This window comes from Sinohyriopsis cumingii, chromosome 2 (genome assembly GCF_028554795.1).
Source record: "Sinohyriopsis cumingii isolate HCF-2022 chromosome 2, ASM2855479v2, whole genome shotgun sequence".
NCBI lineage: Eukaryota > Metazoa > Mollusca > Bivalvia > Unionida > Unionidae > Sinohyriopsis > Sinohyriopsis cumingii.
Window position 1 is genome coordinate 9562565 of NC_142962.1, and position 18351 is coordinate 9580915.

Consider the following 18351-nt stretch of genomic DNA (forward strand, 5'->3'; position numbering starts at 1 on the left):
GGTCAGAGGCGTGTCTCCGCCTAAAATAGGGTTCTAGTTGTGGTTGTGGTTGGAGTGGTGACTGGCACTGGCACTGGACACAAGGTTCCCGTGGTTCCCGTTCGAGGTGAATTTCAGGCAGGGATTAGGAAGCAGGTAACGATGCAACTGCTCAATAAAATGGTCCACAATTGTTTGTCTCCTTGTTGCAAACTCAAATTGGCGATGGCTGCCCCGATGACACAATACACCACAAAGATTTGGTAGAAAAAGACGATTTGCGTTTTAGGCACACGTTCTCCACACCACACCCACAAGGGTTGGTTTGTAAATCTTGCACAGAAGAACTGGGTGAAGGAGTGGTCGACGTAGCTGCGTCTGTGTGAAAGGGCATGTTGGTCACTTCTTTTTATAGTCGATGACTTGCGAAGCGTCGATCCAAGAATCAAAACTGGGTGGATATCCTTTCCAACGTACTTTGACTTCTTTGACACGTCGTTTGCCCACTTTACGGGTTCTGCGTTCGAGAATGCTTTCGATGTCGTACACGTCGTCTTCCTTTTTGGTGACACGTTGTAACTCGGGCAAATAAAACGTTCCTTTGAGCACTTCTCCGTTCATATCTTCCAATTTATAGACGGCAGGATGACGGCCATGCACTCGTCCAGTGACAAGAAACAATTCGGTCGTCCAGTTAGGTAAGTAACCTTTGTCGAAAGTGCGTTTGGTTTTGCCAATGCGCACCCAATCTCCTACGGTCAACTCTCCACTTTTCTTGGGGACAGCCCTCGTCGTGGACGTACCAAACAGGCGCTCAAACACCAACACTTCGTTGTCGGGAGTCACGTCTTGCGGGGCACGTCCGATGCTTCGATGGTAAGATTGGTTGTACGCTTGCACCAGGTGCGGTAAGATGTCGATGTACTTCAGAGTGTGGTGATGCGTAAAATATTTCCACATGCGTTCTTTCAAAGTGCGTTGAAAACGTTCCACGATGCTGGCTTTGGTTTCGGGATTCTCGGTGGTAAAAAATGAATGTCACGTTTCTTTAATTCTTTTTGGAAAGCTTGGTTCAGAAATTCGGTGCCTTTGTCCGTTTGCCATCGAAGAGGGTGACGACCGCCTTGTTTCAACACTCGTTGCAGGGCTCGCACTAACTCGCTGCTCGATTTGGAAGTCAAGGGCACGACCCAGGCAAATTTGGAAAAGACGTCGATGACACAAAACAAATATTTGTAGCCACGATTGTAACTGGCCAAATGAGAGACATCGGCTAAATCGGCTTGCCATTGATGATCGATGCCTTCCACTCGGGTGCGACTTCTGGCAAACTTGCGTCGAATGGGTTTGTGTAAAGTGTAGGTAGCTTGTTCTTGTAACCATCGTTGCACTTGAGGTAAACGGAGACTTTTCAGTCGCATTTTGGCAGCACGATACAATTTTTGAACTCCTGCGTAACCTGCAGGATGCGAGGGATCGTAGTAAATGCTGGGTAACACTTTTTCCATTTTTTGTGTTTGTGTGTTAATAAGTCACCCACTCTTGGAGGATACTACTCTTTTTCTCTTGGGGTATTTTCTTGGATTGCAATACTTTGCGTGTGCGACCGGCAATAGGTGTCGAGGAGGAGAATGTGTGAACAGGGGATATCGGTTCTTGATTCACTTCTGTCTTCACTTCTGTCTTCACTTTCTTTTTCTCTTGTGATGAAGAAGGTGTGGTCATCATCTTTTTAATCCATCCAATTCTGGAGGTAGGTGGTGTTGTTAACTTGCGTACTTTTTCTGGTGGAGTTTGAAACCCTTCTTCTTCTTCTTCTCCTTTATCTGTCTTGGTCACTGGTAGTGGTGGTAGTGGTACTGGTGATGGTGCTGGACTTTTCATCAAGGTCTTAAAATCTTTCAGAGTGGGTAGAGCTGTTTCGTCTAAAGCTTTCTGGCGAAAGAGTTGTAGTCGTTGCAAGAGTTGACCGTACTTTTGCGATTTTTCTGTTTCGGACAAATCTTGGCGATCCATCAAGGACTGCAATTCGTGTTGTAACTGAGACATCTCGCTCAAATGGGGAATGGAAGGTAAATGCGGGTGCGTTGTTCTTGCCAACGATGGTATTCCATCCATCGTTTGTAAGGCACTAAAGCTAGTTTTCGTCCTTCCATGGGGTTGTCAGGGGTCGATTCTGAGATCTTTGGACTTCCGAGGGCCTTTTTATCTTCCTCCCACCAGTCCTCCCAACATGGTTCCCAAGACTCCTTTCAGGAAGGGACATAACAAGAGGGGTAAAATGCCTAAAAGTTGGACCAACATCTTCTTTTGACGAATGGGAATTTTCTTTTGAACCATTTGGCGAAGAACGTGACGATGTTTGCATAAGCATTGTTTCTGGTGTTTGGACAAAGGGATCATGCCTTTCAAGACGTTCAAACAACATTCGCACACGGTATCGATGACCTCTTTGAAGGCTGATTGAATTAGTTTATTTCGTAGAAGTGGAGAAGCTTTGGACAGGACAGATAACATGTCCCCATGTTTGACTAAACGAGGAGGCAGTCTTTTCTTTTCTTTCTTTGGGGCTGTTTAGAAGAGGGATGTTTTCTGGAGGGTGACATCTTTGAGTCTTCAGGAGCACCAAAAAACTGATACCCCGACTTGGTCACAGGCCTTTTTTATACTGGAACGCGTCGCCACTGATTGTCTTTACGTCGTATCAATTTGAGGACAGGCATGACACGTCGTGCAGGGGTACGCAACGGACTAAATCGTGACAGTTCTTGCTTGGACAAATCCAGTAAACTTTGTAACATGCCCGATCTTTCTTGGACTTTGATTTTGGGAGAAGGTACTTTGTGAGCAGCAGCCACTGCCACTAAATTGGAGGGTCCTGCCACTGGGAAAGTTCTTGAGGTCATCAACGGAGAAGTTCTTGGTGTGATCAACGTCTCCAAGTGAGGCTGCCGGAGACGCGGTCACCGCCGTGGCAGGTCGTGGTTAGCGAGTGTAAGGTTGAGTCCTGGCCGAAGTGCCTCTCTTGCGACTAGTTTTCTTCTGTGGGCTTTTCTTTTTCTGGGGACTTTTTCTCTGTTTCTTTTTCTGGGGGCTTCTTTTCTTTTTCCGGGGTGGTGTCTGGTAAGAGGAGGGTCCCGCCACTGGAGAAGTTCTCCTTGGGGACCTGGTCTTTTTCTTCTTCTTTGCAGCATCGTTTGACTTTTTTCTTGGGGAGAACTTTGGGGGCATTAGGATCCCATCTTAAGAGAGAGCGAATGATGACCTCTTCTACAGTACCGCTCCCTCCAGGTTTCAAAATGATTTGTTTTTTGGTTTGAGTGTCGATGCGGGGATCGGCCAGCTGGGTCAAAGCGACTTTGTTTCGATCAAAAAAGCGTTTGGTTTGATGAGGAATCTGAATGATTCCTTTGAGTATTTGACGTGCCGTCACCGTGAACCATCGTAAGACTTCTTTGAGACTAGCTTCTAAGACACGAGCTCGTATTTGTGGATTTTTTTCTCGACTGATGCCATACAAGGCACGAATCAATTTGACGGGAAGATGCGACTGAAGGGACGTCATGTTCAAAATGTGTGTGAGACAGACGAAAAGGGTCTGAGGTTTTTATTGATTTTTTTTGTGGAGTGAAATTAAGTCGAGGACGGAGACGTGTACAGGACAGGCCCTCCGTCTTGGCACCAGTGGTGAAACAAGTGTGTACGAAATCGCAAATCCTCGGGGGTCGTAGTTTTCAAATCGACGAGTAAATAGGCGTGTGGAGTTTGAGTGGCATCGTCGTACGCCTGAGTCAGCCAAGGCGTTCCTAACTGTTTGGCTAAGACTTGCACTTGCGATTTATCTCGAGGGCTTTTAAACAAGACCACGTAACGCGCATTGAGACTGATGGTGCGATGGGCTTTACTTTGTTGAAACAAATTTTGGGTGATGTAAACGACACTGGCATTACGGTGATGCCCTTTGCACGTGAACCACAGTTTAATTTCTTCTTCGTCTTCTCCTAACATGTCGTCGAAAATGACCAAATGGGTTTGACGGGAGTTAGAGACGATGCCGTCGTCTTCTTTAGGAACGCCTTCCACAAACACGATGGAATCGCCTTGACTTTCTCGCAGGAGGCTGTACGCCGATTGCCACTCTTTGTAACACCACACGATCCGCTGAGGTGGTCGATCGATCAAATGATGTTTATGTTCGATCAAACGTTTGACGAATTCGGTTTTGCCTGAACCGCTAGGTCCAGCAATGAGCATGTTAAATGGATGACGAAGATACAAAGCCTCCCAACTGGCACGATCTAAGTGTTCGTCGATGACTTTGACAGTAGAGGAAGAGGGAGCAGAGACAGCAGAGGTAGCCATAGTGTTAGGAATGTCACTTGTGACACGAAAACAAACAAGACAAGAGTTTATATACTTTTTTTCACAACATGTTTATTGAATGTTTTAAACATGAATACGAAAGACAAAAATACATAAAAGCCAAAGGCTTAAGTACAAAGATAAAAGGCACATGATAACCATTAACGTGGAATAACAACAAGTGTCTGTACAACATGTTTTGGGTAAAGCTCTGACCAGTTCTACAGGGGGTAAGGTCACACAAGTGTCCTCCCGAAAGGGTCTTTCAGGTCTGTCCACGACAGTCCTGTCCCGGGTGACGGGTTCTTCTGGCACCGTCACTAACACAGGTTGAAAAGTAACTTTTTTTCTTGAACAACTCTCGTCCATACTGGGCAACTTCTTGGGTCCAAGCCTCAAAACCCCATTCTTTCCAGGCACGGACATCTGTCCAATGGGGATGTAAGTCACAAGCTACACACACATCGTCATACACGTCTTGGGTAGCTAAAAGTTGACGAATCTTTTTTTCCCGTAGAGGTCGAGAAGTATCCAGATGAAAACGTAAGGCTTTGAGCAAAAGGAGTCTCTAGTGACCATTTAAGGCCATTGAGGTGGTAAGTACTGTTCGTAAAGAGTCCACAAAGAATCGGCTGGTAAACGAAATCCCAGAAAACAAGTCACTAAGACACACACTATGCGTCGTCCCAAATTGAATGGATACATTTCTTGTAATAATCGATGGTAATGATCCACGGTTTGAATATGGTCATTGAGTTCCTTCCACGGAATTTTTTGGATTACATGCGATAAAAGTCGTGGCATGGCAGCCTGTTTTTATAGTCTCTTTGTTTCGGAAACAATACACGTACTTTCTAGCCAGAGATCTTCGTTCTCCAGCGAGGAATTTAAATGTTGCATACTGTAACCGAAACGACAGACTTCGTTTAGAAGTTTCCTCTTCCGCTAAGTAGATTCCACGTAAAATATGTCGGTAATCCTTTACCTTGTCTTCATCAATGCGTTATACTAGGTGAATCTCGAAGTAACCAAAATGATCAACACGTGGATCATCGGGGGCTTGGAAGTATTGAACAAGGTCTGACCACTGAAACAATTTCTGACGAGTCAGTTCTCTTATACTATTCAGGTACCAGTGGTTAAAGATCTGGTGACGTAACGGATGCAACTGTTCTTTACGTTTGACTTGTATTTTGACCAGCTCTCGGTAAATGCGTTCTCTCAACTCCACAGGCAAAGCACGGATGTTCTTTTGTAAAGTATTAATAAACAGGTCATACTAAATCCTCTTTTGTCTGACAGAAGAAATGTACCGTTTGCACAGACATGGTTTTACTTCAGTGCCAAATTTAAATCGTTTAGTCACTAATTTACACATTACAATTCGTTCAGAAGTTTCCTCTTTCACTAAGTTGACATTGTGTAAAAGATGTCGGTAATTCGTTAACTCTTCCTCTGGAATTCGATGCAGTACGTTTACATTCTAGTAGATAGGATCGTCAATAACAAACCAATCCTTTTTAAAACCAGGGGGTTGTTGATCAATCTCTGTCCAACGGAACACTTTCAACTGAATCAGTCCTTTTATAGCATTCAGGTACTAGTGATTAAACATCTGGTGACGTAACGGATGCAATTGTTCTTTACGTTTGACTTGTATTTTGACCAGCTCTCAGTAAATGCGTTCTCTCAACTCCACAGGCAAAGCACGAATGTTCTCGTGTAAACTATCCATGAACAGATTATGGTAAGTTACTTCAATGCCTCGGTCCCACTAAGGGTAAGTAATGACAATTCGGTGACCATCGAGCATGTTCTACGTAGGCCGAATCTTGCGGTTCCCAGTGGTGAAGTGACACACCGCAACTGAAGCACTTGACTTTATCTCCTTCGCCCAAGTAGAACAATCCGGCTCTGGCTAATTCTTCGGGGGTCGGGCCTCCCAGATACTTAGGCCATTTTCCTTTGAACGATTGAAGACGATTTTCAAAGTCGCAGTATTCCGACAAACGCACTGGAAACGAATATTCGTCTTTCACAGGTTCGTTTCGATGAGGGTTGGGTGACATGGACAGGAGTTTGCTCAGAGCTGGATGACATCCGTGGGGGGGGGGGGGGTAGACGTGAAGGTGAACATCCACCTTTAAAACGAAACCCAGTAAAATGTCCAAGAGGACCAGCGGCATCGCTTTCGCATCCCTCAGGTTTGACACGCACAGCATCCCTTTCCATGATAGGGGTAGTGAGAACAAAGTTCCCATGATGCTTTACGGCATCGCTAAGGTCACAACGTACAGCATCGTACCCATCGCAAGGCTCACAATCGCATTCCACTTCAGAAGTCCCACACTTGAAGTGTACCTGTCTAAACTTGTTTTGTGTTTCTCTGAAAGTATTCATCTTGTTCGCTCGGTCTTGGTAGTCCCTATGAACTATCGATCTTGATCATAGCCCCTTTTTATACTAGTCGCAATGCAGTCTCCAGCTTGTACATCTTTCCTTTTTTATGTTTTTTATGTCTTGTTTTGGAAGGTATCGTCTCTAAGGTACCGTCATCATTGTACCGTAATGTCATGGGTGGAAAGGCCATAGAAAGGTAAGGGCAGTGCGGAGACCATCGAGTATGTTCCAGAGTAGCTGAATCTTTATAGATACATAGATCCATTCGTAACTTCAGGCCACAAGCGAAACACTGTACGTCATATCCGATTCCTGACTCAGGTCCCAAGTAGACAAATCCTGTTCTAGCTAAAACATGCGAAGAAGGTAATCCTTCCCTATCCGTAGGCCATTTCTGAAACGTGTCCAATCGACGGGCACAATCACAATAGTCAGGTAAGAAGACTGGAAAATGGTAGGGTTTGAACTTGGAGTTCTCATCGGGTTTCTCACTCGATTCTTGCTGTGGCGAAATCATCCTTCTAGTGGGTGACTATCCTCTTACAACCAATGTTTTATACCAACGTGTCCATACGGCAAAGTAAAGTGGTTGGGTAGCCGCATTCGCTTCTGGTACACGATTTGATAGACGTTTTCCAAGAGTCGACTGACGATGTGGTGAGTGGGTAAAGGTACAATCTTGTTCGGTTGATAGGTGGTCACTTTAAAGTGTTGATCTTTTCCAGACTGCAAGGCTTCTTTCAGTACCCCAAAGTTGACCACTCGACTGGTACGATAATTCAGAGTCAATCCTTTCACTTTGCACGTCGTGTGCACTTCTCCTTGTTTGTCCTGGTATTCGTAGCCGTAATTTTTGGGACCGCCACTGACGAAACTTAGAATCTTGTCGTCGGGATGCTCGTCTGTCCAGGTTCCTAAACGGTCTCCTTCCATGTCAGGGTGCTGTTGACTCGGGTGATGGATGTAAATGCAACTGTCCGTGTCAAAGTACAGGACACGTTCCCCTAACAGTTCTAAAGCTTCGTACAATTTTAAGCGAGCATGGGCTGTCACGTAAGCTGCAATGATGACATTTCCAAAGGGGTCGTCTTGTACAAAGTCCAGATCTTCTTCGTAATTGACCAAGATCAAATCCTCGCGAACGACGTCCACGTGTTTCATGTATTTGGTTTTGTCGTGAATCATCTGGAAGTAGCGGGAAGGTTCGGTCAAATATTCCGTCTCGGGTAAACACGGTCGTTGTGCCATTTTGCCCCACAAGCAATTTAACATCACTTTGGCAAACGATCGCCTGCCTTCGTTTTTCTCGATGTGATCTAAAGTGATGCCTTCTTGTTCATAGTATTTCTCTTTGAATGTCTTTTCGTCTTCGGGAGTGTGACACCAGGAAGGATAGCCGCTGGCTTCTTGCTTCAGTTTCAAAAAGGCATCCACGTAGTCGGCGAAAATGCCTTTCTGACTGGGGTCACCCTTGTGGTATTGTTGTGTCTTGGGAAAGTGGCAAATTTCGTACACTTCTAACAGTTGGTATCCCATGTCCAGAGCTTTGAACAATTCTACGCTGACCCAGGTTCCCGTCAAGGCCCGTTCTTCCTGGGTGTGCTGACAAGTTTGCCTTGGTAATGGTGAGGTAACACGGGATGGTACAAGTCCGTGGGCGGCAAAATTTACACTTGATCAGACCTTCGTATTGTCGAATGTTTTTCAGGTCGATGTGTTCCGTCAGCAATCGCGGGTGCCCTGTAGGAAAGCGACAATATTTGCACACGTAGGGATACAGCGAACACACGTCCAAGTATTTGATTTCTTCTCCTTTCTCTTCGTCGGCTTGGCACAGCAAACAGGTGGCATTGGTCCTTCCTCCGTACAAACTATCCCTCGGGTTCAGCGGGTCCCTGAACTGGTAACTTTCCACGAGGCGTTTAAACTCGGGATCGGTTTTCAAACGGTGATCCTATTCGTGTTCCCACATTTCCACCACTTGGTATCCTTCCTGTTCTAACTTTAGGCGTCGCTGACAAGTGTCCTGGTACAAATCTTAATGGTTCGTTGTAAAAACTGATTTTTAGTGCCACGGTCAGGGTAACAGACGAGACATCCGTGAAATAAGCAACCGTTAAACTCGTACACGATCTTGGGGTTTTCTAAGTCCCAGCCATCGACCGAATGTGTTCCGATGGTCTTTTCGCCCCCTCCGTTGCGGGCATGCTGAATCCATTTGTCTTCCTTGTCGCACAAGTAGTGTAACCAACGTAGGGCTTTGACCGAGTATTGACGTTTGACATAGTTGGTCGTTTGAGGACTGATGACAGCCGCGGTGTTTTCAGGCATGAATCGTTGTCGGTAGACTAAGGAACACGCTTTGGCAATGGTGCAAGCTTCTTTCAAAGGATCGACCCCTCCGTGTTCCATGAACAGTTCTCGAAATTTTCTACAGCAACGTCGTAAAATATCCACGTCGGAACGACAATACTTTAATATTTCTTCCTGAAAGTCGAAAGGGTCGGAGGCGTGAGCCTGGTACCAAGCGTAGAAAGCTTCTCGTTGTTCGGTATGCATGTTGTCGGGGTCGTAATAGTGAACCTCAGGTAAATGGGGTAGAACGGCGTGTTGATTGGTTTCCGTATTGAAAAAGTGTGGAAAGTACCCTTTAGCCATTTCTGTCATTCCAAACGTTTTAGGCATTCGGCTCAAAGGCATGGCCAAGTAACTCATCGAATCTTTAAACTGTACTTGTCCCACTTGCATGAAAATCATTTTGGCTCCGTTCAAAGTCTCTTTAGGACGCTCGGTGCCTTATTCCGTATAGTATCTCAAAAGAAACTGTCCATCGTATCTGGAGAAATTGTGAGCCATCACCGTGGCATGACGATGACAATCTCCGTAACGTTCGATGTCCTCTTGGCTCCACGTCTTGTCGATTGGGTCTAAGTCCCATTGGGCCAAATCGGCTAGCGTGTTCAGTCCCCGAAAGATTTTTTCACGTCCTTCAGGAATCTTGCTGCAGTGAGGGCAATGACTGAAGATAGGTTCTTGAATGCACTTCTCGCATGCTCGATGAGCCACGCAGAAATTAGGAATATCAATGCCGGGCTCTTGCATGCATTCGAAATCGAAAAAGATGAAATTGCCTTTCTTCTTGTGTCCATCCTCTTTCTTTGGTGGGGGTTGGTATTTTTGCACGTAGCGTTCGTGTTCCAAGTCCACGATGTGGTGACAAATGTGACATTTTTTCTTTTCTGAACATACGTGTGCCTTGGCATTATTGGTACGTAGGCCTTGTCCACACGTGGGGCACAATCTCAGCAGTTGACAAGCGCATTTCTGCTGTGAACCTTACGTCTTCAAATGTTGTTGGTAAGAGGTAGGACTGACAAACGTGCGCAGACAAGTTGAACAATGCACTGGTCCTTCGCTCAGACAGGGTGGAGAGGCCAAACATCCTGAGCATTTCAATCCGCAATGCTTGTGTTGCTCTCGATTATTATAACCATGGTCACATTTCTCACAGTAATAACTGTATCCCAGGAATCCGGTGATACAGGTAATGGTATCGAAATGGTCATCGTGATAATAGACATGAATGTATTTTCCGTCCTTAAAATCTTGGCCTCGAAACAACAGACGCCCACGCACTTCTTGAGGGTACACTTTCAAGGTGTATCGTGGAGCTAGGACATCTTGCAATTTTTGCATCTCAGGAATGCCACAGCGTGTGTCTTTGGACAGTCCGGTTTGTTGTAACAGGAGTTCTACTTCATTTCGTTGTTTGGCTCGGCCCGATTTTCGAATATTCTCCCAGGCTCTTTTCCATTCTACCGTGTCGTTTTTGTTGACATACGTTCGTCCCACCACGATGGCACGGGCTAAACACATCTGGTCTTGAGGGTTGTTAATTCGGACGAGACTTGTTTTGGTGTTGCGAAAGTCGTCCACCAATAAGACCTTTTTGCGTCCAGTCCCTTGAGGAGGAGAGACGTGGGTCATGTCCAGTGTGGCTTTTCCATCGGTGATGTCAAACTGGTCATTAGATTGTTGCACTTGTTGAATCTTGTCCATGACTTTGGAAGCGGTCAATTCTGCAGGTGTGCTAAACTCGATCCAAACAGGGGATTTCAAACCGTCGTGTTGTATGGAAAGTCTCAAGCGATCGTCTTCTTTGGGTTGACATTGTCGTTTGAGTGTGGTGAGCAAAGAATCCCACACTCCAGTGATGAACCCTTCTGCTTTCTCTAACGGTACTTCAGCCTTGAAATCTTTAAACTTGACTGTGTAGGTGTAAGCCGTGGTTCTAAATTTTCCAGAGGAGCGCTTTTCCTTCTCTCGAATGGAATAGTACTTTTCAGGGTTGACTAAGGGTGGTGAACTTTGTTTAGAGGGTTCGGATTCTGGTTCACTCATGTCCTCTTCAAAATCACTGGCATGAATTTGTGCCAAGACTTCAGCCCTGGTACGAGGCGATAGATCACGTTTCTGCCTCTTACTTTCTTCTTCTTTCTTCTCGAATGAATTTGATCGTTTCATCTTGAGTATAAAACGTCAAATGACCCAAGTTTAAACACCATGGACTAATTTATAGTCATGGCAGACCAGCGTATATAAAAGGGTATGTGTCTTGTCCTTTCACTATTCATTTCACTCTCTAACCGAGCACAACGATGGAAGAGACTAACCAAATCGAACGTTTCATCAGAGCTTTGCGAGGGTTCATTAGAAAATTCTCTTCAGACCAGCCCACGGACTACTCTCCTTCCTTTCGAGATAAAAGTCAAGATACTTGCTATATCTGTCAGAAGAAAGGGTATTGGTCTTCAGAGTGTCCAGACCATCAAAAAAGAAAAACAGGGGCTAGAAAAGACAAAAGTCAAGATACCTGTTATTATTGTCAAGGAAAAGGACATTGGTCTCCAGATTGCCCAAAAAAGAAACAAGAGAGGTCAGAAGAAGAGAGAGATTCTTCAGAAGAAGAGAGGGATTCTTCAGAGGAAGAAAACAGACAGGTGAAGAAAAAGAAACAGGAGAAGAAAAGAAGAAGGGAAGAAAGTGAGGAGGAAGAGGAGGAAAAGACTCTGACGGTGAAGAAATTTAAAAAAGAGAGAGTAAACAATGAGATAGAAGAAGTCTATGAACTTTTTAAAGTGTTCTGTTGTGAATTGTGAATTGGATTGTAACTACTGAGAAAAGAATGCTTTAATTATATAAGGTAAGTGTCTTTGAGTTTTGATTTTAAATAAGAAGCTACACTCACTCACTCATATACACGTACTATAGGAGTAAAATGTGGGGTTTTTTTTGGTTTTTTTTTGAGTTATTGGTAATTGAAAGGCTATCTCTTTTCGAGAGACGTGGGTGGCCCTGAAAAGGGCCGTTTTGGTGTAGGGTTGAGTTTAAGCAATCAACTTTAACTGCCTTAAGCCTTTGCCACGGCCAAGGCCTACTTCTGGACTGCGTAATGTTGATGATGATGATGATTTGGTTGAAATCACTAAGGGTGGTACGACAGGCTTAGTCACAGGGTTGACGTGTTTAGCTCGGGAAGGTCGTATTCTCTTCGGTCGTGATAAAGAAGTCTGATACATTTGTTTCAGACTTCTTAACTCCGCTAAAATGTCTAACAGTACCGTGACCGTTTGATTTTCACCCTCTTGTTTCTTTGCTACTACTTCTTCTTGTTGTTGTTTTTTTCTTACCTCTTCTTCTTGCTGCTGTTGCTGTAGGAGAAAAGCTTGTTCCGCTTCCTTTTGTCGTTGTATAAATTTCACCAATTCTTCTTTCTGTCTCTGTCTAAAATTCTCCACTTGCGGTAATGAAGAAGGTGACGAAGGTTCCGGAACAAATTCTTGCGAGGTAAGAAAATCCACAAAATTCCACTTTACCTCTTCTGAAAGTAAGTCCGGGTTCCCTTGGGCAGTCTCCACTGCTGGTGCACCCCACTGGATCGTTTTCTGAGTTTCCGTCATGTTGAATCACTGTCGCATAGATTGACTGCACACAGGCGCTAGCAAATCTATATAGACCACGTGACGTCGCAGACTGCTCTCTTCGGATTGGATGTGGGCTGACTGAATTTTGTAACGCGTGTTTGGATTGGTGAATGAACTCAATCCGTTTCAATCCTTCCTCTACCTATAAATAAGCGCTGCATTGATTCACCTGTTCTCGTCGCCTCAAGATGTGGACCACAGTTGAATCATCCACCCTTGTGTCTTCAATGATGTTTAGGACGGACATGCTAATATATGTCCGATCCAAGTGGACCGTTGTCCACAGGACAGACACCAGTCTGTGGATACGTAGGATCTACGTAGAAAGACAAGGATGCCTCAAAAGAGTGCTGATTTACGGTCCTACAGTGAGGCGCAGCCTAAGGACAAGAAGAAGACCAATGCGGTGCCCCTTATGCTAATGGATACATTAACATAAACCCAAAGGCCCTTTTCAGGGTCACTCATAGGTCTCGAAAAGAGAATGACTTTCCATTGCCTGCCCCTTTTTTTAAAAAAATTTAAAAAAAAAAAAAAAAAAAAAATCCCATGTTAAATTCCCTTTGTCCCTAAACAAGCCCAAACTCTATTTCCCATGTTAAATTCCCCTTGTCCCTAGACAAGCCCAAACTCTATTCCCCATGTTCAGTTCCCATTGTCCCTAGAGTGGCCCAGCAATTTTCCCCATTTTAAATTTACATAGTCCCCAGAGTGGCCCAGGGGGGTCTGTAATGCTAATTCCCATTGTCCCTAGGGTGGCCCCCTTCACTACTTTTATTTCCGTTCTGTCATTGAGTATTTAGAGATAATGCGGGTAAAATATGAATTCTTTAAATTTACAATTCTCGACAAATCGAAGGATTTAATCATTGTTTATATGGAATAGCACATTATTTTCGTTTTTGTTTGCAGTAAGGAGAATGTGATTGATATTCGAATGTAGTACAAATGACAGTGTAACTTCGCGGTGTGGATCAGTTTTTGGAACCCATGTAAATCTGATTAGCCAGGATAACTAAGAAAGTACATTTTGAGAAAATTCAAGATGCAATATATATATATATATATATATATATATATATATATATATATATATATATATATACTGCCATTATTATTACCAGCTAAACGACGTGTGTTTATTCCCTGTCATTTGCATGCTCTTTATTTGAAAGACCTTCGCTATTTACATCACCTGTTTAACTTCTGTTGCTAAAATTCCACAGAGAAGTGGCTGCGAGGAAGCCTAAAAAGAATAGTGCTTTCCTCGTTAAGCAAGAAAAGGAGACCAGGTGGCTGTCTTGTAAGAAAGACAGGGTTTAGTGCTAGGATGCACAATTTCTGAAAGAGAACAGCAATAATGTACGCAATTTTTATTTCTCACCGAATTTTCTACTTTATTGTTTATTGATGCAAATGTGTTTGATATGACTAAGATTTATATTACGTATCGTTTATTCAATTTCATGGAAATCTGTTAATGCTAGACTAGTTATGCAATTATCTCTAAGTTTAAAGTTACTAGTTCATTAATAGAATTGACTGCATGCCATCCAAGTTTTCATGTGTAATATTAAATAGTGTTATATGAAATAATTTTCTTTGTTTGTTAGGATGATTCTGATTATCGTGAGTTAAAGATACTCACATATTTATATCTGATATTATAACGTTTAAATAATCTTGTATGTTAGGGATTGCTGTGAGCTAGAATTTTGTGAATTTTGTGCAATAGTAATCGAGCATGTGGCAACGTAGGTAAAGAGATACGATGATATTAGATATACCGCTAACGTGTTAATTATGGCTGGTCGCTGTAAAACGAGGATGATTTCTATCGAATTAGTTCAGAATGTATGCAGTGTTGATAGCTTGTTTGCTTCTGAGTAACGTAAATGAGGGAATTTATGAACGTGTAGAAAGTGGTACATGCAGAGATTTCGGGGTAATTTTGTCCTTTAAGGAACAGGTTTCTGGGGAGAGAGGGGACAGTCCGAAGACGGTAGTCCAAAAAAAGGAGTGACGAATATCAGAATAAAAGTATAGGAAGTCCAGGAAAGGGTGAAGCATAGAGAATAGGAAGGCTCAAGGAAACAGGAAGACGCTGATACACGGTCGCGGGAGGAAGGTGATGCAATCAGTCGTGGACATTGCGCTCTTTTCACCACTAATCATTATGATGAAATAAATCCAAATTAGACACTGCTATTAAAATATGTTGACATAATTTAGATTGAATTGGAATTTCCGCTATTAATTCGTTTTGATTAAATTTGTTATTTTTCTTGTCTAAGGGGGCTCGTATTGCATTATTTCTTCCCAATATTCTTGCTCAGTTCTCTATTGAAATTCTATCTTTCCACTCACACTGGGCTGTAATATTTAGGGAGGTCATCCTCTAGATAATGCCAGCCAACGACCCTAAACAAATTTTATCAATGCCACTCTGATGTAAAAAAAAAATATATCAAGATAAATAAAAATAAATTCTTGTTCAAGAAATTATTTAAAAAGTATGTATTCTTTATTAATTACATAAAACAATGTGTTCATACAAAATTTAATATCACTATTACTTTTGTAGAATTCTATGGAGTCCTTTGTGCAATAACAGGAACGTGAAAAAACACTATTAGAAATACCATGGCATTAAGATCACCACTGTACGAAAATATAAATTGTCTCAAGATTCTAGATAAAATTGCAAAATCATTTTCTACATTATGTATGTGGAAAAACAAAAGACTTCCAGTTCAATAGGAAACCAAATGTAACTCTATTTTAAATAAGAATTACTTGCATGAAGATTGGGAGTTGTCCTTCCTCTACAACTCTGGATACAGGACCTCAGATTTTACAATACAAAGTTCTGCTCAGAATTCTCTATGATAATATTAGATTGTTTAAAATAAAAATCTCTGAATCATCATTATGCACTTTCGTAAGGAAGCTGGAGAGATTTATTTTTGGGATGTCATTTGTAAAAACAGTACTGATAAATTTTAAGTCAGTTTTTAGAGATAAATTTGATACTGAGTTAGATTTAAAAGAAGATGCAATAGTATTATTAAGTTTACTTTTTATTTAACAAATACACATACACACATATATACTCGTAGAATTAAGTTTTGTGGCTTCCATAGAAGATATCAAACATTATATTCTACATATACATAACATACTTTAATATTTCCGAAAAATATAAACAAATCTATGGGTATAAGTTACCCGTTAATAATTTAGTGATCTTACTAATTCTTTAATTGCGACGGGATTAAAGTTTTAATTATAGAAGGTGGGTTGAAACGGCTAGATTTGTATTATTAGGGAGTTGGAGTCTTAAGGGGTTTTCAAATGATGTGATGTTGTTGTTGTTGTTGTTGTTGTGGGATTTAGCGCCATCTTTCAGCACACGATAGGCTATACATGGCGACCAGCATTAATGGTGGAGGAAGAACCCGGGAAAACCCCGGAAAGAACCACTGACCCATGATAAGCTACTGGCAAGCTTTCTCACATACCTACTTTGGCGCCAACATGAGACTCGAACCCAAGCAGACAGAGGTGAGATGGCAGTGATCCGTAACGGACGGTGCTTTAGACCACTCACAGCCCCCAAACAATATGAAAAATCCAATGTAGTCAGACAATTTTGTTAACAATCTCTGTACAGTAGTCCTTGTGGATTTCCAGTCATTGTCGGTGCTTGTATGTTGCTTCACCTCCATTCTCAATGTTCCGTCTCTATTCTTGATGTAAGCATTTCATCTGCTGCATCCGCTTATGTTGTGCTGGTCTCCAATGGCTATCATCACTAAAGTTCAGTGATCATTAATAACCGCAGGCGATTCCATTTACACTCCTGGACTTCGATGTAGGCGTAGGCTGACCATTTTCTTCGCCATGTTATCTCGTATTTACAAATTGTTCCCAGCACGTGGCAACGCGCAGGTGGCCCACGCTCTTAATCTACAATAACGGTGCGGCTCTGAGGTTTTGTCTATTACTACTGGCAGCTGACTGAATGATGAAGTGATGGTACAACTAGGTGATAGTCCTACAAGGTAAGCACATGGTTTTGTTTTAGTGCCTGACGCCCAAAACATAAATATCAGCGTCAAGGTCTAACATGTAGGACTAAACTGAGTTTTGAATTTACTGGTAATGAGGGGGCTTTAAGTGGTCCAGGTTTGACATTTTTATTCTAGTTGCCAAAGAAAAATTATTTCTTCTTGTACCTATTAATTATTTATATCGGATTTTGAATGAAAACCCGTTCTTACGGCTCCTGTGTTAGAAGGGTTAGTCAAGGATCATTGGAAATATGACATATTTTTTTTTTATAGATTTGGTTCGATCCAGCGAATCTATTATTAAAGTAACCTGCATTTTTATAAATATGCACCAATATTTTATTACTGCTTTGTGCTCAGTTTGTCATAGTTTCACGTCACAGTCTATAACTGTTTATAAATCAAACACCAGTTAACAGTTGCCTCCTGCCATGAGTTCTTGTACAGCTACACGTATTAATCCTGCAGGGAAACAAGAACTGTCAATAAGCCAATCACACATCCTGATCGAACTACAAAGAGCTAGTTCTGAATCAGAACCATTTAGAATTCAGTAGAAAGAACTATCCCCAAATATTCAGAACTGGTATGAGAAGATATATCACCTTCGAATACAAAAATATTTATGGGAAAATTTTAGTTCAACATTGGGTTTATCTAATGTGCACTCCAGACCCGTGGATGGATTTCATCGATAACATCGAAATGAAACGGCAAAATTGCAAGTAAAAAAGTGGCATTGAATTCATCGCAAAATTCAATAATTCCCACCACTCCATACAGTATCCATAAAATTTCGAACCAATGCACGTATTTCCGGGCACAGCAAAGAAAATTGTCGTGAACTCATTGCAGATATCTACCCAATTTAGATATATTGTATTACTTTTTAGAGCAGGATGTAAAACAGCATGATGCTATATTTGCAATCTTATTTTTACTTCAAGGTCAGGACTAATTAAGGAAATTTATTATCCTTTATCAATTAAAGAAATTAATTTAGTTCATTGTCGAACAAATACGTAAAACATGACGGATATCGTATTTTTTCTTCATTAATTCATAAATATTACTGGTCAGAAACAACATGAACTTGATTTTGGACAAAGTACAAAATACAGATTTATATAACATATAATCATTAAAAAATGCAATAAACAATAGAGATTAAATATACATAACAAGTCAAATGAAAATATACAATAAAAACTTTAATCCGATCATATCAAGATATAACATGCCCTCGTAGCCACATAATATACAATAAAACCTGTCTTGAAAGACCACTGTTATGTGAGACCACCTGTCTTGAGAGACCTTATTCTCAATGCACAGATTTATTGATTATACGGTGTTATAACCTGCTATGAGAAACCACCTGTCTTGAGAGACCATATTTTTGGGCAGAAGGGGTGGTCTTTCAAGACAGGTTTAACTGTATTTCAATTTACTCTGATCAGGAAATGTACTTTAAATGATTGACTGCTCTTTCAGGACAGCTGATATCATTATGATTACATCAACAATTATACAGACCCAGATCTAAGTGACGG